This window comes from Bubalus kerabau, chromosome 15, assembly GCF_029407905.1.
Source record: "Bubalus kerabau isolate K-KA32 ecotype Philippines breed swamp buffalo chromosome 15, PCC_UOA_SB_1v2, whole genome shotgun sequence".
NCBI classification, from domain to species: Eukaryota; Metazoa; Chordata; class Mammalia; order Artiodactyla; family Bovidae; genus Bubalus; species Bubalus kerabau.
Window position 1 is genome coordinate 71,416,904 of NC_073638.1, and position 23,764 is coordinate 71,440,667.

Sequence of the window (23,764 nt, forward strand, 5' to 3'; positions counted from 1 at the left end):
GGAGCCAGTCCAACTCAGTCTCTAGAGAGATGCAGAAAATGAAGTTCAAAGAGGTGAAGCAGTGCTCAAAATTATACAGACCTGTTTCCCAGAAGGAAATTCCACCCACCTTATCTCCAAAATTCAAGTCTAGTGAAATTTTTTCCACTACACCATGTTTATCACTTTCTATATCAGCTTAACAGAGTCTTGCAATAATAGCCCTCATGGTTTTCATGGTTCCTTCCTATAGAAACTGGGTGTAACTATGTGCCTTACATTGTTTAATGAAACCAAAGCATATAAGATATAAGCAAAGACTTTAAAAGTGCTCATGCATAGGGACACTTCCAGTCTTTTTGCTCTTGGAATCTTCTGGAACTACGTAAATAAGCAGATTTACATGCTGGCTGATGGAAAACTTGAAGCCGAGATATCCTTGTCAAACCACATCACCCTCAGAATCCTAGTTGACACACAGGCGGCCCAAGATGCGTGAGTCTAGCTGAGATGAGCAGACTATGGCTTTACTGAGCCTTGCCCCATTGACCCACATGATCGAAGCTAAACAAAGAGCTGTTATTTTAAGCTACTAGATTCTGTGGTCATCTTTAAAATAGTGCAAAACCCATGGGTATAATCAGTGAATGGCAGCATCTAACCAGTTACCAAGCCAAACATTTTGACTTCTCACTCTCCTTCATGATTACCCTCCACATGAAACAAGGCATCCAGAACTTCCATTCTTCCTCATCAGTGACTCATTCTGACTCATGAATGAACTGCTTATTCCCTCATAATTCCTCTGCCTCTGTCCTAGCCCATGACTCCATTATCCCTGCCAGAATTTCTTTTGTTGCACAGCTTCTCAGCTAGTAGTCCCATCTCCAATCCTGTTAACCTCCAGTTCACCCTCTACTCTTGAGGCAAGGTCTACAATTCATACCTGCCAATAACTTCCCCTTGTTCAACATGTCAGTAATTTTCCATCATTCTTAAAATACAATCCAGAATTCAAACCATGGCGAGGCAATCTTCTGTTCTTTTTAGCACAGAATCTTTCTTTCCAAATTAAAGTTAGCAGGCATTCTGTCCTCTGACCTGGAGTGACATTTCCCAATTTCTCAATGATGGGATATATACAATTATACATCAGTTTCTTAAAAGGAAACTGTGTATTGTCTATTTCCTCATTTCTTCCTGCAGGGTGGAAACTGGATGCAGTGCAGGAGAGCTAAAGGACTGTATGACCATGTCCTTGGCACCCTAGGAAATGAGGGGGCACAGGAAAGAAGGAAATTGAAGGAAGGAACTTCTCTGTGATTTGGTATAACAGAGTGGGATGTCCACACTAAATCACTCACCTTCCTCTGTATGGATACACAACAGAATATAACATTCCATCTTCTTTAAGTTACTGAATATAAGGTCTCTTTTTAGAATTTCTTAGCTTATATTAATGGCCTAATGAATTTACATTACTTTCATGGATTCACGGCTTCTGTCACTGTCTAGGTCTCACTTTTTTCCAATCTCTTCACCCTCTGAAGCTATCATCCTCAGCTATTTACTTCCTAGAATATCTCTTTTTACCTCTCTTTCCTTTTAGTCAATACTTTTCCACTTCTATCCTTTGTATTTTTCTGACTAAATGCCACCCAATTGTAGGCCTATAGTCAATATTTTTTTATAAACCTTTTCTGTTGTCCTCCAAGTCTGGGCTATTTTTTCCCCTTGGGTGTGACCATCATATTCTGACTCATGCTATTAAAGTGTAAAGCATGTTACTTTGCATTAGTGTGTTTGTCTTTGACTAAATGATAAATTTTGCAAATACAAAAACAATATCTCTTTCATTCACCTTTATGTGTGCAAATGATAGTGTAATTCTTGGTATGTTTTGGGCATTACACATATGAATTGAATAAATAAAGGTAAAAGTATGAAAAAAAGACTGAAAAGAAACATATTTGAATATAAATAGTAGTAGAGATGTAAGGGGTTTTAATTTTTTTATTTCAATATTTTCCAAAGTCTCTTGATAGTGCATATGTTACTTTCATAATCACTAACTATAATATAATAAGATATTTTGTCTGAAGTATATATTGGAAACTAAAGCTGACTTTTAATTTTAAGTTACACACAACCAGGAATACAAACATTAACTGGATAAAATATGCTTCTGCCTGCTAGTTAGGTCAACTATTATATGCCCAGGCTAGCAATACGGAAATATGAAATACTGTAATTGACCAATTCTGAAGTTCTGTCCCCAGAGAGATGAAGAAAATCAATATGGTCTGCTTCTTCCTAAGACAAATTTGTGTGTTATAGGAGATACACTGTGGTTGATGGATGTGGGCTACATATATTCCCTTGGAGCTTGTTTTTAAAGGCTTATTTGTCCTGTCTTCCGCCTACGTTTTCATAGAAGCTTTAAGGATTAAGGTTGTTTTGCAACTGAAACCTCACTTCTCTGGAGAGGCTATGAGAGAATCTTATGGGCTAGTCTCAAAGGACATTTGCATAGGATTACATTTTATAATCTAAAAGGTAAAAACTATTCCACTTCTTCTAGCCTCTAGAACAAAGTTGTAAATGTCCAGCTCATGTGGATTTGAGAAAGCACAGCATCTGCTGGAAATATTTGTTCCTCACACATGAGACCCAAGCACCAGACAAGTTGATTTCTTTGTCAGCAGCTACAGGATATGCTATTGTCCTTTTTGCCCTTGAAATCGTTAGGAAGATTTGATTGATTTGGGTTGGTATACATTCAGATTTAGATTTCTCATTGCTAAATTCATTCTTTGGGAAGGTAATGTATCATTACATGGAATCAAAGGAAATCCCCCTCAAAATCATCAGTTTAATGAGAACTGGTCATTCGTTCTGAGTTTTCCTCATCTTCTCTCGGAATGAAGACAAATGTCACAGATACATTATACAAAGAGAAAGGCTGGGCTAAGGTGAAGGCACAAATTAATTTAATTCCTGCTCTAGCTTCAAGTACCTAAATCATTCAAACCAACAACAGCAACACAAAATTAATAGCTCCACATACTTTTGTATTTAACCTTGAAATATGGTCAGGCAATTTAAACCAATTCAACATGCAAATTCAATCAGTATAAAGAATCCATTAGCGATTAAGACCAATTTATTAACTCAAGAAACGTAAACTCAGTGTAATTGCATCATATATTCTATACTTATAACAGCTGAAGAGCATTAGGAATTGTCAGAAAAGATCAAAACATTGGGAGGGTATTTATCAAAGTACAACTTAAAATATTAATTATCAACTTATTTCAAATCATTGGTTATGTGTTCAAGTAAATTGCAGATAATTTACTAATATTACTTTGATAGATAAAAGAAAGACTTGTATTAATCTACTCTACATAATCTCATCCCCTTGTGTTAAAAACCTTACTGAATTCTACTACCAAAATGAAAACAATGCAAGCCATCAGATCTGAGATTCCTACTAAACCTTCACAATATAATAAATTTCCATGATAGGAGTTAGAACCTGAACTCTGAAATCTTGTTGCATTTTTCCCACAACATTTCAACTAAAATTGAGTTAACATATAACAACGAAATAAAATAATCTGTGTTTGGTGTTTGAAAAGGGGTTATTACATATTTGATTAAACCATACATTTAGCATTTAATTTTCTTCTACAAAATCCCTTTCTAGAAACTTCCCTCTGTTTAAACATTTCTAGCATCAGGAAATGTACTACTTATTTTAGAATCAACTTATTTTATTCTTGGTCTATTTTATCTTTGATTCAAATTGTGAAGTTATTTACCTGCTATGTCACTTGGAATTCCAACAGCTTGACAGATGAGAGGGGACTTTATAATTAAGCTATAAACATTACAATTTTAGATAAGGGTATAAATTAAGTCATTTTAGTAAGGGCCAAAGATAATAAATGCAGAGTAAAATATAGAATAAAATACAGGGTTAGCAAACTCTGGCCCATGAGGAACCTGTTTTTATAGGCCAAGGAATAGCTATTTCATTTTAAAATTGTTAGAAAAAAAGAAAAAGTAATATTTCATAGTACATGATAATGCATAGCATTTACAATTTAGTATCCATAAATAAAGCTTTATTGGAACACAGCCACATTCATTTGTTGACATATTGCCCATTGATGCTAGTGCATTATGTAGATTTGAGTAACTGTGACAGACACAAGTCTAAAACAGTTAACATCTTTACTTTAAGAAAAAAAAGATCCCAGTCTAGAAAAATGTTGTCTAATAGAATATAATGTAAAGCACAAATGTATTTAATTTCTTTTTAGTAACCAGGTTAAAAACTATAAACAGAAATAGATAAAATTAAATAAATAATATATTTTATGTAAATCAAAATACTCCAAACATGGTATCAACATGTAATCAAAATCACAAGTGCAATATTTGGCATTTATCATACTTAAAGTTTAAAATAGACTGTGTATTTCACATGTACAGGTCCTATCTCCTCAGACTGCCCATCTCAATACCCATGACCACATAGGCTGGCAGCCACTGTACTGGACGCTGTAGGCACAGCTGACAGATCTTGTCATGTTTAGTCACACCTCCAGCTGCTAAATAGCACGTCTACATTTTATTGAGTTCACATTTTCTACCGTATTCTGCGGATTCTTTCCTTTCCTGCTGGAGGCTTGGGCCAAAGGTGATTTGCTGGGGTTTGGTGGGGTGGGGTGGGCTTCCCTGGTGGCTCAGAGGGTAAAGAATCCACCTGAAATGCAGGAGACCTGGGTTCGATCCCTGTGTCAGGAAGATCCCCTGGAGGAAAGCATGGCAACCCCCTCCAGTATTCTTGCTTGGAGAATCCCCATGGACAGAGGAGCCTGGCAAGCTACAGTGCGTAGCATCGCAGAGTCGGACACAACTGAGCTACTAAGCACAGAATGAGGCGCTTCTTGATGCACCTGCTGTTCACGGCACAGGCGGTAAAATTCTGAAAGTGCGCTTGTTTCTTTCTACCCACATTAAAATCCTATATTTTGAATTGAATGTAAGAAACTAGGTGCTTCCTCTCGATTACAGAACAGGAAGAGATGTCATTTCTTTTGCTCTAGAGAGGATTTTGCTGTTAATGTAGTCTATCCAATTAGTTTTCTTGGCAGCTACAGCTCACCATTGAGTCTTATTATACCCACAGGAAAATATCACCTCTATATCTTTTTTTAAAGTGCTGCAATTACTGCCACATAAGCCCAACTTACCCTTACAAAGGGCTTCTCCTTTCCGTTCTCACTTCTGAGTTGTGATTCAGAATTATGCTCACACGGAACACTGGTGGTTGACAAGCAAGACTGTGTTCTTCAGCTACAAAAACAAATGAACATAAAACAATGTCAGGACTCCCATTTTGAAGGTGAAGAAAATACAAATTGATTGATCATACTGATTTCAGTTCATATTATTTTACTATACATTTTTTCCTGAATTTTATTAATGCTAAATATCTTCATCATTAAAAGGTAATAAAAGGTGTGTCAAAACTTGTTGCTGAAGAACTCCAGACAAAAATTACACATTTACTTAGCTCAAGCACTTTTAGTTTTTGTGAACTTGTGTTCTCAGGCTGTGAATTTCTAGTGATTTTAATTTTTGCAGTAATGTTTTAATGTAATAAAATTGTTCCCAGATGTTAAGATTGAATTAAACATCAAGAATTATGTCATTAAAAAATTCCATTTGTATGTTTCAGATAATAACAATATAGTTCCATGTGTCTCCATGTCTGAGCATGGTGAAGACCCACTCTTCTAGGATATGTTTCATTCTTCTTTGTCAATGTTACCGTATTCTTTCTTTCCTTAATGTTTTTACATCAAACCCAGAGTAATGAATGGATAGTGTGAAGTATGAATTCTGACTATAGAAAGTGTAAAAATCAGTTCCTATTTCCTTCCCTTTCAAATCATAACACAAATGTTAACTGCTGCAGATTCTAAGAAAGAATAGTTTAAGACTGTTATAATTATGGTTGGAAAACAACAGTTATGTATTACCTCTCAACAAATATTAGGTATGCTCATCTCTCTACAGTGAGGCACAGACTGTGAGGAAATTCAGTGAATATAAGGACTGACAGAATGTAACACTGGTATCTAATATTTTATGGGCTTAGTTTATGGTAATACTCTGCAAAGATTTCATATATATCTCACTAAGTACAACAGATCTATGAAATTACTCTCAATATTTTTCCCATTTTACAGGTAAGGAAGCAGATTTATTGAATTTGAGTAACTTGAGAGTGCCATGGACTGCAAGGAGATCCAACCAGTCATTCAACAGGAGATCAGTCCTGGGTGTTCTTTGGAAGGAATTATGCTAAAGCTGAAACTCCAGTACTTTGGCCACCTCATGCGAAGAGTTGACTCATTGGAAAAGACTCTGATGCTGGGAGGGATTGGGGGCAGGAGGAAAAGGGGACGACAGAGGATGAGATGGCTGGATGGCATCACCGACTCGATGGACGTGAGTTTGAGTGAACTCCGGGAGTTGGTGATGGACAGGGAGGCCTGGCGAGCTGCAATTCATGGGGTCTCAAAGAGTCGGACATGACTGAGCGACTGAACTGAACTGACTGAACTTCAAGGTTAAAACTATATAAGAATAAAAACACATTTTTTTTTTTTGGTTATTCATTGAATGCCAAATGACAAAAATCCCTATATTTGCTTTGATAGGCTGTCCCCTCACTTCATGTCCCATCACTTCATGGCACATAGATGGGGAAACAGTGAAAATAGTGACAGACTATTTTGGGGGGCTCCAATATCACTACAGATGGTGACTGTAGGCATGAAATTAAAAGACGCTTACTCCTTCGAAGAAAAGTTATGAGGAACCTAGACAGCATATTAAAAAGCAGAGACTTTATTTTTTGGGCTCCAAAATCACTGCAGATGGTGACTGCAGCCATGAAATTAAAAGCCGCTTACTCCTTGGAAGGAAAGTTATGACCAACCTAGATAGCATATTGAAAAGCAGAGACATTACTTTGCCAACAAAGGTCCGTCTAGTCAAGGCTATAGTTTTTCCAGTGGTCATGTATGGATATGAGAGTTGGACTGTGAAAAAAGCTGAGCGCCAAAGAATTGATGTTTTTGAAATGTGATGTTGGAGAAGATGCTTGACAGTCCCTTGGGCTGCTCAGGGACCCAACCAGTTCATCCTAAAGGAGATCAGTCCTGAACATTCATTGGATGGACTGATGCTGAAGATGAAACTGCAATACTTTGGCCACCTAACGTGAAGAATTGACTCACTTGAAAAGACCCTGATGCTGGGAAAGATTGAAGGCGGGAAGAGAAGGGGACGACAGAGGATGAGATGGTTGAACGGCATCACTGACTCCATGGACATGAGTTTGGGTTAGACTCCAGGAGTTGGTGATGGACAGGGAGGCCTGGCATGCTATAGTCCATGGGGTTGCAAAGAGTCAGACACGACTGAGCAACTGAATTGAACTAAGTCTGTCCCCTACTAAAGTTTATTTTCTTTGAAAATTCTGCTTTCCTTCTAAACTTCTAACAAAAACACATTCTAAATAGACTGCTTATTTTCCAAAATCAGTCATGTTTTGATTTCGGAAAAAAAAAAAAAAAAACTACAAAAATAGAGTACAAATGACAACCGTGGCATTTAAGAAACTGTATTGCTTTATAAACAGTGTGTTTCCCCTAAGGAACAGAAATTATGAAAGGATGTCACACTCAGACTTGAGTAATTTATAAATAATAAATAAATTGAACCATCGATCACAGAATTACAACCTCCCCTATTGAACTCGCTTCTTTCCAGGTTTTTCATTTTTTTTGTGAATATGATTGTCTGCTTCCCAGTTCTGTGGACTCAGATCTCACAATCTTTTTCTTCTCTGCCCCTCACGTGCAATAATTTGTCAACCCTTTGAATTCTGAATGGACAACACACACATCCCTTCAAAATTTTTCCTTTTCACCTGTATCACCATAACCATTTTATAATCTTTTTGTCTTTTCTGTTGCACTTCCCTCCGAATTGAGATCCTTGACCAAGCTTCCTCCTTCTGATTCTCTCCAGATACTTCTGCAAAATTCCTTTTTCTCCAGCACTGTTCTGCATAGTACTTAAATATTAATCCTGGAGTCAGGATACCAGGGTTCAAATTGTGGCCCCACCACTGACTCACTCAGATCCTAGGCCAGTCCCTAAAACGTTAGCCTTCAGTTTCTCTAACACAAGAATAAACAGTATTGCCTACGTCATCAGGTTATTCTGAAGACTATATAAAATCAAACTGGCACACCCCTTAAAATAGTGCCCATAACAAAAACTATTAGCTATTATTATTTTTATATTCAGGGGGAAAGTCTTCAGTAGTTTTAAGTTTCTAAACATGGCTTTCAAGGTCCTTAATACCTAGTTCCAATCCATGTGTGCGTTTTATTTTGGTCACACCATCCAGAATTGTGGGATTTTAGTTCCCCCACTGGAGACTGCTCCTGCACCCTTGGCAGTGGAAGTACTCAGTGCTAACCACTGGACTCCCAGGGAAGTCCCCAAATCCATTCTCGCAATCACATTTTCTCATGAATCCAACTCAATCCAATTCAACGTCTAGTTAGCCAGAACCCATCTATACAATGGAGAGGATTAAAATGCCAGACACACTACTTATTAGTGAGGCAATACTTGCACTGAGAATCTTCATAAATGAGAATTTCACCAAACCAGGCCATTAAGGTAAAGGAGAGGACACACACAGCATTCCACACCCACACTCCACTCAGCCACGCAGGACCATGTTATATACTTGCCTGCGTCCTCCCCTCCTCAAGTCTTCTTCTGTGTTCTCTGCTTAGAATTCCCATTTTTCCCTCATTGTCAACACTTAAAATTCTGTTATATCTCCTAAGACTCAATTCAAAAGTTGTTGTTTTTTTTTTTCAAGGAAGCCTTGATTTCACTATCTGAAAATTATTTACATTTTTTCTTTCTCATGGCATCTTAGCCAAATCTCTCTGTGGGGCATTACGTATTCTATTTTCATAGCTATTTATGCATAGAATAAAAGTTCCTTGAAAATTAGGAGCTGTGTACAATTTATTTTTTGCTTCTTACAACACTTAGTCTCTAATAAATATCCAGAAGATAGTTGTGCAATTAAGTGAATGTTGTTTTAAAGCCAGAAGAACTCAGGATAGAACTGATTTGCTCAAGTCACTGATCCTGGTTATAAGTTCCCTAAGGACAGAAATTATGTTAGCCTTGTTCATCACCATATTCCTGATGTAATATGTCATGAATATTTCTGAATCAGTATCAGCTCATACCCGTGGCAATAATATTCACCAAAATCCAGTTGTCACAAGGTCATTATTCACTCATTTAAATTATGAATTTTTATTATATTTGAAATCTAAGAATTATACACTCTTCTCATCATTCTGTGTTAATGTCTCTGCTATCTGATTATTATAGCCAAATATATTCATTCATTTGATGTTATAAGGTGGTTATGGATGAACATTTCTATATAGTATGTCTATTCTTTTATGGCTGAAAACATAATGAAAGTGCATTTGTGATTAAACATATCCTTTTTCATTTAAAGTTTATGGAAATTCTAGACTTGCACAGTGGATTCTTTTAAAAACATGTCCAAAAAAAAAAGAAAGTTTAGGCAGTGGGGACCAGAGGATTGTCATTTAAATGAGTGAGGTCTGTGAAGAAGGTCAGAGTGTGAGATTACAGATTTTGCTCAACATTATATTTGGCTAAAAAACAAAAACACCAAAAAAACAAATCTCAGCAGGTTTGTTTAATTGAATGATGTTTTCAAATCCACTTTCATTAGCTAGAGTGCTGCAGGACCCAGAAGTTCAGGAAGGAAATCTGTTTCTAGTAGCTTATAGAGATAATGATAAACCATCTTAAAGTCTGGATTTATTAAAAATGACTCAAATACATTATAGGGCAACGGTAACTTGGTAATGCTTGGTTTACCAACCAGTGGGATGGAATTACAAATGCATTAACATTTATACAAAAGAAAGCAAGTAGCAGTTGAGTCTATATTGTTTTTGACATAGTTAAACAAACTGTTATTTCACTTTGTGTGGCTAATAAAATAAGACCTATAAAATAGAAGAAACATTCCCTTTTGGAACTTAAACAATGTGAAAAATCTAGTATTAATGAAACGGAAATCTTCTTTCTTTATGCACATGAGTGCTATATTCATTAAAATACACACACACACAGGAAGAAGAAGCTATTTTGTCTTACAATAGATAGCCATCACATTGATTATTTTTATGACTAAGGTTTGATCAAGCAGAACATACAGAGTTAGAAAGCAAAATATAACCCCAAGGAAGAGGGGAATTAACAACTATGGAGTATACCTATGAAATCTAATTATATACATGCATATTAATCTCTGTCATTAATTTCCCTGAAGTGTGAAGTTAACAAACCTAGACAGTGTATTAAAAAGCAGAAATGCCACTTTGCTGACAAAGGTCCTTATAGTAAAAGCTATGTTTTTCCAGTAGTCATGTACAGATGTGAGAGTTGGACCATAAAGAAGGCTGAGCACTGAAGAACTGATGCTTTTGAATTGTTTTGGAGAAGACTCTTGAGAATCCCTTGAACTGCAAGGAGATCAAGCCAGTCAATCCTGAAGGAAATCGACCCTGAATATTCATTGGAAGGACTGATGCTGAAGCTCCAATACTTTGGTCACCTGATAGGAAGAGTTAGCTCATTAGAAAAGACTCTGATTCTGGGCAAGATCAAAGGCAAAGGAGAAGGGGGTGGCGAGACTGATGCGGTTAGATAGCATCACGGACACAATAGGCATGAATTTGCGCAAACTCCAGGAAACAGTGGAGGACAGAGGAGACTGGTGTAATGCAGTCCATGGAGCCACAGAAAGTCAAACATGACTTAGTGACTGGCCAACAACGTTACTTTCAAGCCATTCCTTGATTTTGTTTCTCAAGATTTCAGACTCCTGGTCTTTCCATCCATGTGCATATATTTACTCATACACTCAAAAATATTTACTGAGGAGAGGTGCATAAGATGTGTAAGCTCACTGCCCCATGCAGTTTATGGTTTAATCATGGAAGAGCATGTTAAACAAATAAAAAAGGGCTGAGTCCCTTTGCTGTCCAAATGAAAATATCACTACATTGTTAATATAAAGTAAATACATAATAAAATATTAATATAAAATAAAATACAAAAAAAAAGCACAGGATGCTCTAAGCAAAACCAGCTTCATAGGTACAGGGTCTGAGGAATCTCATGAGAGTCCACGCTCAGAAAAGCTGCAGACTTGGTTTTAATGCTCTCCCATTGCTGTCTGGAAATTTTTTGATTCTTTTAAGTTTGAAATTGTGTGTTACAATTAAGTCCAGTGGTAGAAGGGAATATGCAGGTGACCAGAGGAGACAGTGCAACATAAATGTCTGCCATCCTTCTTCTGCCCCCATTCTTATGTAGCACAGAATTCTGGTGAAAACTAGGATATATGGTGGTTCAGTGCTACTTAAAAGAATATAAGTATCTTACGTCTAAGACTGAGTAAGCAGGCATACTGACAGCACCCAGAGGCAACCCTTTCTATCAAGCACCTGCTTTGAAAGTAGAAAGGGGCTAATGACATTGAAAGAAATATGAGCAACCCAGAAAGTCTATCATATCTTTTCTTATTCATGTTACTTTCCTGTATCAGCCAACCACTTATGCTGGATAGGGTGCCACTGAAGCAAAGGGGAAAGGGTAACCCACAGTTCCTTTTCTTGTCTGCACTTCTTATCCAACAGTAAGCTGAAAGTAGAGAACCTTGATAGAATATGTGCATGTCAAGAAATGAAATGAAAGTGAAAGTGAAGTTGCACAGCTGTGCCTGAATCTTTGTGACCCCATGCACTGTAGCCTGCCAGGCTTCTCTGTTCATGGGATTTTCCAGGCAAGAATACTGAAGTGGGTTGCCTTTTCCTTCTCCAGTCCGTTCAGTTCAGTTGCTCAGCTGTGTCCGACTCTTTGCAACCCTATGGACTGCAGCACTCCAGGCCTCCCTATCCATCACCAGCTCTTGGAGTTTACACAAACTCACGTCCATTGAGTCAGTGATGCCATCCAACCATCCTCTGTCATCCCCTTCTCCTCTCGCCTTCAATCTTTCCCAGCATCAGGGTCTTTTTAAATGAGTCAGCTCTTTGCAGCAGGTGGCCAAAGTATTGGAGTTTTAGCTTCAACATCAGTCCTTCCAATGAATATTCAGGACTGATTTCCTTTAGGATGGACTGGTTGGATCTTCTTGCTGGCCAAGGGACTCTCAAGAGTCTTCTCCAACACCACAGTTCAAAGCATCAATTCTTTGGCACTCAGCTTTCTTTATAGTCCAACTCTCACATCCATACATGACTACTGGAAAAACCATAGCTTTGACTAGACGGACCTTTGTTGGCAAAGTAATGTCTTTGCTTTTTAATATGCTGTCACAGGTTGGTCATAGCTTTTCTTCCAAAGAGCAAGAGTCTTTTAATTTCATGGCTGTAGTCACTATCTGCAGTGATTTTGGAGCCTAGAAAAATAAAGTATCTGACTGTTTCCACCGTTTCTCCATCTATTTTGCCATAAAAACACCTAAATTGGTTCTGTGCAACATTTCTTTCGTTCTGATAAGAAGGAAATACATACATGCATGCATGAAATACAAAATAGGAATTGTGCAATTGTTGTTTTTGCATACATGTTAAACTCATATTTGCTATTAGAATCGGCTTTAAATACTATCATGATAAATGTCAAAATACAATCATTTAAAATGTTATACTATATTTTAATAATGCATTAAATGAAAGCTGGTAGTTACAAATTTTAACTTTTCTTTACTAAGAGTATCAAATAACAAATAAAAAGCATCCTGAAAAATTAAGTAAGAAGGAAAAAGAAGAGAGAAGCTTTATAATCTAATGCAATAGTTTTGCTTTTTGAACAAGGGTTCCACATATTCATTTTGGGCTGGACCCTGCAAGTTATATCAGTGGACCTGTTGTAAGAGTATGTGGACAAGATCTGATTAAGCCTGGGAAGATAGGGGATGACTTCTTGCCAGGTGATAATTAAATTGAGAGTAAAGATGAGCAAGAGTGAAGCAGATACAAACGACTGTAGGAAGCCTGAGAGGGAAGCTGGAGGTAGCAGGGGTGGGGTGGTTAGATGTTCCAGGCAGAGGGTCGGGTCCAAAGACACTAAAGGAAGAAGAAAGTAGAAGTGTTTGTGGAGCAGAAATAAAGTTAACGTGGTTGGAACTTAAGTAGGTGAGGGATTGCTCTGGGTAAAGCTTCTACCATGCTGCAATTCTTTGTAAGAAGGAAAACAATAGGGTTGAAAGCAGCTGGAAAACCCAGGCTTGATTAGGAAAAAAGATATAACTATGTGCATAACTATATTATGATTTGATCCTCAGTTTTAACTATGTGCCTGGCATTTTGCCAAGTAAATTACCGTTACTTTTTGGTTCTCTCAACAACCAAGCAAAGTGGGATTTACTGGTTTCATTATTAAGACAAGGAAATATGAGGCTCAGATGGATGGGGGCATTTGTCCTTGGTCATCTAGCTGGTGAGTGACACACATAGATGAAAGAGTCTCTCTAAATATAAACTAGAACGGAAGCTCCAGGAGGGAAGGGACTTTGCCTGTCTTTGTGTTTCTATTTTCTTAGCATATACACAATACCTGGCACATACTAAGCTCTCAATATTTGTTAAATGAATGAATGAATTACTGGGGTAAGACTTATTTGGGAAATTTACTGGTCTTCATGATTTCAAATGGGTTTTAGAGTATTTGAATGGAATTTTTGTAAATTTTGAGAATCAGTAATTTTGTAAATTTTTAGAATCAGTTTCTTTTCAAATAAACTATAAAAATAAAAAGGGAAAGCAGCAAGTTTAGCTGAAAGTGAAAAGAGAGGAAGGTAGAGTACAGACTTAGTCTTTATTAACTGCATGACCTTCAATTGAAGTCACTCCCCTTGAATTCTTCTTATTTTTTTCCCCAATGAACTAGAACAGGTTGTGTGAGAACTTCTTTCTGGTTCTCACATATTATGATTTGATCCTGTGAGGTGTCTAGCAATGATACAATTCAAAGCATAAGGTTTCTCTTTCCTACAAAGAGGAAACACAAAATAAGATCATACAACTCTGAGGCACCAAATTCCTCAAACAATCTCACTCCATTCATTCATTCATGTATTCATTCATCCATTCTTTTAGCAAGCCTTTCTGAGAGGTGTACCATAACACATGCCCACAAAAAGCCTTCTGCTGAAAAGCTGAAATAAACAAATGATCTCCATTTCTGGAAGCAGGAAGACCTTGAATCAGCAGAGCCCCGCTTAGAGTTTATCTGCAACTCAAAGATGGGAAAAACCAAATCAATTTCCATTTTGAATGGTGACTCAGGGATCAAGCAGCGCCAATACTGCAGTAATGCGGAATAAAATGACAGCATTCTTCAGAATAAATCCTGACATGTGACTCATTTCACTACTTCCCTTACTTTGACTTTCCTTTGGTGAAAGAGCAAAGGCAGACAGTCATAAAACCTCCAACACAGAGCAAGATCTGTGCCTCCCACTCCTAAAAACCAGTCCCACCAACAGAGAGGCAAGCATGTGATTAAGAGGAGCTGGGCAGGAAGCATAATGCTCACACAGGGTCCAAGAGGCAGAGCTCACTGAAAAGAAACAGATACAATGTTCCCACATTGAGATGTGACTTTCCTGGTAGCACAAGAGGCATTTCTTATAGGAAGTGAGCATGACAAAAGGATGAAGAAGGTAGCACTGGGCTCAGATGTTTAGGGAACTTCAGCTGTTTCTCATATTTGGGGAGGATGAACCAGTGAAGAAGGCAAGTTTACGTAATTGCTTATAAAAAGTAGACAACATCAGAAGGAGACAGTCAACACTAGCTAACACCTGGAGCAATGTAGCAACTATTATGAAAAGATTTACTTTGAAATTCAAGGATTGAATGAGTTAATTATAGCTAACAAGCAATCAGTTTTTCAAGGCAAGGTGGCTGTAGAATGTGCCTCCCTGACCTCTAAGTTCAGAGAGCTTGATGGAAGGGACCCAGCTGCGGGGCTCTGAAATAACTGCCACATTTGTACCCCAGCTGTGTTTTCACTCAAGCTGCTTCTAACCAAGGGTGGAGCATAGTAGCTTCACTCTGTAAGACATGGAGCCCCTCTAACAGCTGACTCTGTTCTGAGGAGGCATCTGTCCTTTGATAGCCTTATTGAATCTTTCTTGGTCTGCACAATGGCTCAATGGTTAAAGAATTTGCTTGCAATGCAAGAGACACAGGAGACGTGAGTTCGATTCCTGGGTCAGGAAGATCCCCTGGAGGAGGAAATGGCAACTCAGTATTCTTGCCTGAAGAATCCCATGGACAGAAGAACCTGGTGGGCTATAGTCCATGAGATTGCAAAGAGTTGGACATAACTGAGCACCAAGCACAGTGATCCAGGAAGCTTCCACCCAACTTCTGTTCACTTGGAATTCAGAGTACATCCTGGTCCAGTGGTTCCCCAGCCTTCCTACTAACTCCATCCTCATTTTCTTTGAAAAACACTAATTTTTAGAAAATCTGATCTTTGTGTCTGTTTCTTGGGAGACCTAGACTAACACAAACATACACGTAGAGAAGAAACCTGCTGAGTGAATCACTCTTGGTCTCAATCTGGTGAATGATTCACTGAGAAATACACAAGCTCTGCACTTAATGAAGTGAAAAGAACATGAACAAGTTGAAATGCACTGAGTACTAATCATGTGTTGGGTGCTGAACTAACTGCTTCTCATGCCTTATTTCACTTACTTCTTTCAACAACCCCATGGAGTAGTTTATCTATAGATGAAACTGTAGCTGGCCAGCTCATGAGTGTTGGAGCCAGAATTTCAAGCCAGGTCTTCATTTTCCTTTATTGGTTCAAAGCAATGTATTGCTGCAAAGTACTTTACTTTAAAGTCTATGCCTTTAATTATCTTGTACTACATCCATTACCATCAGTATCCTTGATATCATTTTATACAGTAAGAAAACAATAACATGCTTATAGAAGAAAAATATTGCATTCATCATCACTAATACTACCATCACCACCACCATCATTATCAACACCCTCACCTTCATCATCAATCATAATCTAAAAGAAACTCAGTTATTGATCATAAACATATGCATTCTATTCTTTAGTTCTTATGATTACCCAGTGAATTAGGCAAACATTAGAAATAAAGCTCAGACGTACCATCTCAACCTAAGCCCAGCATTTTTTCACTGAATCATGCCACCTCCTTCTCTATGCTACACCTTTGCCCAAGGTGAATTAAAGATGTTGGAGATTTGATACTTTGCTTATACATCTGTTTTTAACTGCCAGAAGGACACTTGGGATCTTGGTTTAATAGCTGGACTCAGTAGGGCAGACATGATGTGCTTATTTTAGAAACAGCTTTCTCTCTAGGACCAGGGGATTGAGCAATTTGGGTGGTATTATAGAAAACCTTTTGCCTCTGGGTCAAAGTCACTGGGCTCCAGACCAAGTCAGTAATGATCAAATGCCAGTCTGTCTGACAGCTGTCTGGTGGCCTCTGTGATAGGGCCTCCAGCCAGTCACTTGTGGGCAACCTTCCATGCTGCATCCAGTGCCTGCTGCCATTTCTAATGGCAGGCACAGCAGAAAGGTTGGCAGTTCAAATAGGCACAGAGACCCTGGTATCCATTATTCGAGACCAACACTTAAATTCTAATTTAATAACAGCTCCCAAACCAGTAGCAATTTCTCTCCAAAAGAAGGTTCTTTCTCTGGGCCATCTGCCCCACTCATCAGCCCACCACTTTCTCTTTTCAAATACTGAGATGAAAATTTACCTTTGAATTAAGCACAAGGTCAGATAAAATAAGTCACTGTGAACAGTCATTATATTTTCTGTCACTGGACCAATTAAGATTTCCAGCTGTCATTTTCTGATGTTGCAGCGCCATAAAAAATGACACTGAGATGCATTGATCTGTGTCAAAGCTGCTTCCGAGGGAAAATGGGACCCAAAATAATGATAATTGTCATAGGATGTCACACCATTAAATGAAACATAAAAAGCAAAACACTGTGGGGAATCTGCAAAGTCATCCTCCTTGTCGAGGTGAGACCACATTACACCAAGGCGAGCCCACTGTTTCAGTGACTATTCTTGCTCTAAGGTGGATACCCTCCCTGGTCTCTAATAAAACAGATTCTGCCCTGTTCATGCTAATTTGATTTCAATTGAAGTTTCAAACTCATAATCATTTGAATAAGAGAATCTTGCTGGAATCTCAAGATTTATGTAAAGTAGGTCATCTACTTCTTATATTTTCAAATACTTCAGTCCATTAGATCCCCTTTACCAAAAATTGCAAACTCTAATGTTTGCTTCAGTTCAGTTCAGTTGCTCAGTTGTGTCCAATTCTCTGTGACCCCACAGACTGCAGCATGCCAGGCTTCCCTGTCCATCACCAACTCCTGGGACTTGCTCAAATTCATGTCCATTGAGCTGGTGATGCCTTCCAACCATCTCATCCTCTGTCATCCCCTTCTTCTCCTGCCTTCAATCTTTCCAGCATCAGGGTCTTTTAAAATGAGTCATTTCTTCACATCAGGTAGCCAAAATATCAGAGTTTCACCTTCAGCATCAATCCTTCCAATGAATATTCAGGCTTGATTTCATTTAGAATGGACCGGTTGGATCTCTTCATAGTCCAAGGGACTCTCAAGAGTCTTCTCCAACACCACAGATCAAAAGCATCAATTCTTCAGCACTCAGCTTTCTTTATAGTCCAACTCTGACATCCATACATACTGGAAAAACCATAGCTTTGACTAGATGGACTTTTGTTGGCAAAGTAATGTCTATTCTGTTTAATATGCTGTCTAGGTTGGCCATAGATTTTCTTCCAAAGTACAAGTGTCTTTTAATTTCATGGCTGCAATCACCATCTGCAGTAATTTTGGAGCCCCCCAAAATAAAGTCTCTCACTGTTTCCATTGTTTCCCCATTGTATGCCATGAAGAGATGGGACTGCATGCCATGATCTTCGTTTTGTGAATGTTGAGTTTTAAGCCAACTTTTTCACTCTCCTCTATCACTTTCATCAACAGACTCTTTAGTTACCCTTCACTTTCTGCTATAAGGGAGGTGTCATCTGCATATCTGTGGTTATTGATATTTCTCCTGGCAATCTTGATTCCAGCTTGTACTTCATCCAGTCCAGCGTTTCAAATGATGTACTCTGCATATAAGTTAAATAAGCAGGGTGACAATATACAGCCTTGATGTACTTCTTTCCTGATTTGGAACCATTCTGTTTTTCCATGTCCAGTTCTAACTGTTGCTTCTTGACCTGCATACGTATTTCTTAGGAGGCAGGTCAGGTGGTCCGGTATTCCATCTCTTTCAGAATTTTCCACACTTTGTTGTGATCCACACAGGCAAAGGCTTTGGCATAGTCAATAAAGCAGAGAAAGATGTTTTTTGGAAATCTCTTGCTCTTTCTATGATCCAGCAGATGGTGTCAATTTGTTCTCTGGTTCCACTGCCTTTTCAAAATCTAGCTTGAACATCTGGAAGTTCATGGTGCATGTACTGTTGAAGCCTGGCTAGGAGGATTTTGAGCATTACTTTGCTAGCACGTGAGATGAGTGCAACTGTGCAGTAGTTTGAGTATTTTTTTGCATTGTCTTTCTTTGGAATTGAAATGAAAACGGATCATTGTCCCACCCTGTGGCCACTGTTGAGTTTTCCAGATTTGCTGGTATTTTGAGTGCATCACTTTAACAGCATCATCTTTCAGGATTTGAAATAGCTCAACTGGAATTCCATCACCACCACTAGCTTTGTTCATAGTGATGCTCCTAAGGCCCACCTGACTTCACATTGCAGGATGTCTGGCTCTAGGTGAGTGATCATACCATCGTGGTTATCTGGGTCCTGAAGATCTTTTTTTATAGTTCTTCTATGTTTTCTTGCCACCTCTTAATATCTCCTGCTTCTGTTTCCATTCCATTTCTGTCCTTTATTGTGCCCACCTTTGCATGAAATCTTCCCTTGGTATTTTCTTGAAGAGATCTCTAGTTTTTCCCATTCTGTTGTTTTCCTGTACTTCTTTGCTTTGATCACTGATGTTTGTATGACTGGAACCTAAAATTCTTTTTGTCCTCCAAACATTGAGGGGTGTGTGTGTGTGTGTGTGTTTCACTAATGGAGTTCTAGTTTTAAAAAGTACGGCATTTGCTGAAAATGAAATGGGGAATAAGAAAAAGAATTGAAAGTGCATATAATAATCACCATCAGAAGAAGAATTTGCAATCAAGGATCACTAAAAGGAAATAATGAAGTTCTGTCCCTATTTTGTGGTACTGGAAGCTGTTTTTAATGTAAAGGTATAATTGTAAATATTCTAAAAGCCATTGAAATATGTATTCAAAACATGAATTTGATGGTATGTAACATATATCAATAAAATTATTGAAAAAAAAAAAACAAAAAGAAGAAATGAAACACTGCAAGGACACAGAGGAGAAAGAAAGGTGCTCCTTGCCCCTCCAGATGACTGACTGGGCAAAAACAGAGCTGAATGAGCAAAGGGATTTTGTTAAGATGTTACTAAATTTACCACAAGATGAAAGAATGGGAGATGACCTTATAATAACATCATTATTTAAATATTTATTTCTTAGAGGAATCTATTATTTTACATTTCCCTAAGTCTGGAACAAAAGTGTACATTTTTGAAATAACTTTAAACACAAAGAAACATACTTTTGCCCAGACACTTTATCAAAGTATTCACCTGTTTTCTTGTTAGAAGGGACAGGGATGGCATGGGATATTTTCCTCCTTCACTAGTGCTTGCAATTTGGCTGTTCCATAAAATAATCATCTGGATAAGAGAATCTTGTTAGAAGCTCAAAATCTATGCAAAGTAGGCCATCTTTTTATGCTTTCAAGAAAAGTTCAGTTGATTAAATTCAAAACAAACTCAGTTATTTAAATTTTCCAAAAATTCAAACTTTATCCAATCTTTGCATGCTCAGGAACTAAAATTTTTTTGTCTATTAGTCTTGAGGGGCATGGAGAGACAGTCCTGAATATAGTAGATTTTCCTCTTGGAAATGATAAAATATGAACCAGTAGTGAGCTAGAACTACTTCACAAGCTCACCAGATTCAACAATCAAACTTTTAAGAATTTTGTGTCATTGACCACTGCCATTATTAAACATAAAATTATATAAATTACAGTTCAGAAAATTATATTAGAAACAAAAGTAATAGATATTCAAAACATCATTTCTTAAAGATCTTCATACTTTGTACTATCATCCATGTCTACTGTAATGTATGGCAGGAATACTATATAATTATGTGCTATGAAATCTCTCAGTTCTGCGTTCAGTGACATCACCTTGGTAACTTTATTTTATGGTCTGATTTCATCATTTATTAATGTTAGTAAAATATTAACTAACATTTTTGTTGGAACTACACTCATGTGCATTGAACAAATTGGCTATAAATACAAGAGTTCAAAAACTGGGTTAAAACTCAAACATTAAAAAAAACTAAAATCATGGCTTCTGGTCCCATCACTTCATGACAAATAGAAGGGGAAAAAGTGGAAGCAGTGACAGATTTCATTTTCTTGGGCTCCAAAATTACTGCTAATGGTAACTGCAGCCATGAAATTAAAAGATGCTTGCTCCTTGCAAGGAAATCTATGACAAACCTAGACAGCATATCAAAATGCAAAGACATTACTTTGCTGACAAGGTCCATATAGTCAAAGCTATGGTTTTTCCAGTAGTCATGTATGGATATGAGAATTGGACCATAAAGAAGACTGGACACCAAAGAATTAATGCTTTCAAATTGTGGTGCTGGAGAAGACTCTTGACAGTCCCTTGGACTGCAATGAGATCAAACCAGTCAATCCTAAAGGAAATCAACCCTGAATATTCATTGGAAGGACTGTTGCTGAAGCTGAAATTCCAATACCTGATGTGAAGAGCTGACTCATTGGAAAAGACCCTGATGCTGGGAAAGATTAAAGCAAATGGAGAAGGGGATGACAAAGGATGAGATGGTTGGATGGCTGGATCAATGACTCATTGGATATGAGTTTGAGCAAACTCCAAAAGATGGAGAAGCACAGGGAAGCTTGGCATGTAGCAGTCCATGGGGTCAAAGTGTCGAACATGACTTAGTGACTGAACAACAACAACAGCAGCAGTTCAGCTAAGATCAATGAGAACACTACATGAGAATCAATTAGCTATTTGTTATAAAGTGGATTGCATATTTAATTAATAATGATAAATTCCATTTGTTTTACATCAGTCAAATGTAAAATAAACTTCTGTATGCATGCTTTAATTTTATGTATATTTTATACATAAACATAATAGATATATTTTCTTCTAGTAGGAAGTGAGCCAGTTGTTAAACATTTATTAGCAAACCACTGGAGAAAATTTTCTAGGGAAGTAACATCAGATTATGGAGGGCCTTCTTCATAATACAGGGAAGGCAAAATAAATCATTGCCCTACAGAGGGGTGGAAATCACTGTAATTAATCTTTGTACAGTTTTATGGAATCTAAGTGGCCTTCACAAAATTTGGCACATCTTTTCTGAGAAATCTGGAAAATGCATTTCACCATTTCTTTCAAGACTGATACTCAAATGAAGCATGAACTAACAAGAATCTTCTGATGAAGGAAGTGCTCTAAATGGAACTTCACAATAAGGAGGAGTAATATTTTCATATTTTTCCTGCATATTAAAGCATATTAAATCCTTTTAGCTCACTGTAATTTGCCTTTTCTCCAATAAGAAAATGAGTAATTAAGCATAATCCACCTTCTAGTCAGTGTCTATATTTTAGGATCTCATGAAATAAGGGGTATTTTGCAGTTCCTTTCTTACAGGTTCCATCTACACACTTCATTTTTAAAGAAATAATATGAAGTGCTTTTTAAAGCATTTTCAATAGATTTCAGTCATCATCAAATGGAGTTCAGTGAACAAATATGTATGCACAGGAATTTCTTGCATCATTTGCAATAATGACCAACTGGAAAGAACAGAAAAAAGGACCAGCTAAATACCTTACAGCAATCCACCCAAGCAATATCATTTAATCTTCAGAAAGAGTGAAGAAGATCTATACACATCAACATGAAATGATATGAAGCAGTAAGGACAGCACTGTCTACATGGCTTGAATGTATTATTTAAAAACTATAAGTATACTATATTTAATGAAATTTAGACAAATTTTTGGAGAATTCACTTTAAACTGTTAATCCTGATAACCTCTGAGGAATGAGGGACTTGATTTTGAGGCTTTTGCATTTTATTATATTATTTTGTATAGTGTGCATTTTTCCCAATGAGTAAGCATTAATCTAATAATAACAAATGCCAAAAAGTCATCTTAGGAAAACAGATGTTCCAGGTAGATTTTGGTCTTTGCTTCTTCTTGCAGGTGGAAGTGGGGAGGGAGGGATTATAGCATTGACAGTCCAAATGTTGTCAACTCAAATACTTGCTAAGGTGTGCAAAACCTCCAGCTCCTTCCAAGGTCATTCTAAACCTTATGTTCAGAGGAGAAATGAAGAAGTCCCACCTAAGCACACAAAAAAAATACCTTATGGGATGGAAGCGATAAATCATATCAGTGTTTAAGATCTTGAGAGATCTAGTAAAATCAACCAGTTCTCATTTTTCATGATTCTATAACATTTGGACTAGAGGTTGCTTCATGACGTTAATAGCAGATAAATTAACCCATAAAAGGACCAACCCCTAGAAGTGTTTAGCCAGAAGGAGAATTTTGACATTTCTCCAAAGACACGCTGAGACAAATAGAAAGGGATGGGGTTATTTTTATGACAAGGACATTTTGCTTGTGTGTAGTAAGTCCCCTACATAGACATGAGCTCTGCTCTAGGAGTGTGTTCATAAGTCCAATTTGTTCATAACTTCAACAAAGTTAGCATAGGTTCCCAACTAACACAATTGGCTATACAGTACTGTACTATAATAGGCTTATAATAGTTTTCACACAAATAATACATAAAAACAAACACAAAAAACAAAGAGAACATTTTTAATCTTAGAGTATAGTATCTTGAAAAATACAGTAGTACCAGCTGCATCATTGCTGCTTTTATGCTTGTTTCTGGACATCCTGGGCTTGAAATAAAGATACTATAATTTTGCACTCTATATCGTTATGTACAGTAAAAGTACACAAAAGCACGGCCTCACTGCTGTTAATCTAAATGTCTTTAAACCTGAGTGAAATCACCGTTACACATTGTTCAGTTCCACAAGCTCAGGCTACTTCTGGATTTGAGGGTAGAATGAAAGAAGAAAGGAAGTTGAAAAGAGGAGAGCAATAAAAGGAGGGACAGGTAAGAAGAATGGAGAGGAAAATGAAATATGCATAAAATAAGCAAATCAGACTGAGTGACACTAATTATTTTGTGTCATGATGTACAACACTAGCCCTAAATCATTATCTGACCTCTCCTCTTCACATCATAAATATTTCAAACAAATCCAGTCATGTTGGCGTATGTACAGATATTTAACCATCTTGCTCAAG

The 23,764-nt window shown here is 37.4% G+C and overlaps 1 long non-coding RNA gene across 1 annotated transcript in view; it reads right to left on the reverse strand.

Moving 5' to 3' along the window:
• Positions 1-2,974: 2,974 nt before the first annotated feature.
• The window catches only part of LOC129629332 (uncharacterized), a 98,210-nt gene continuing 77,420 nt past the window's right edge, over positions 2,975-23,764 (reverse strand). Inside the window, exons 3-4 of the long non-coding RNA XR_008703170.1 lie at positions 5,244-5,346; positions 2,975-4,753 (exon numbers count right to left, since the gene is read on the reverse strand). This is a non-coding gene — a long non-coding RNA (uncharacterized LOC129629332). The remainder of the gene's footprint in view (positions 4,754-5,243; positions 5,347-23,764) is intronic.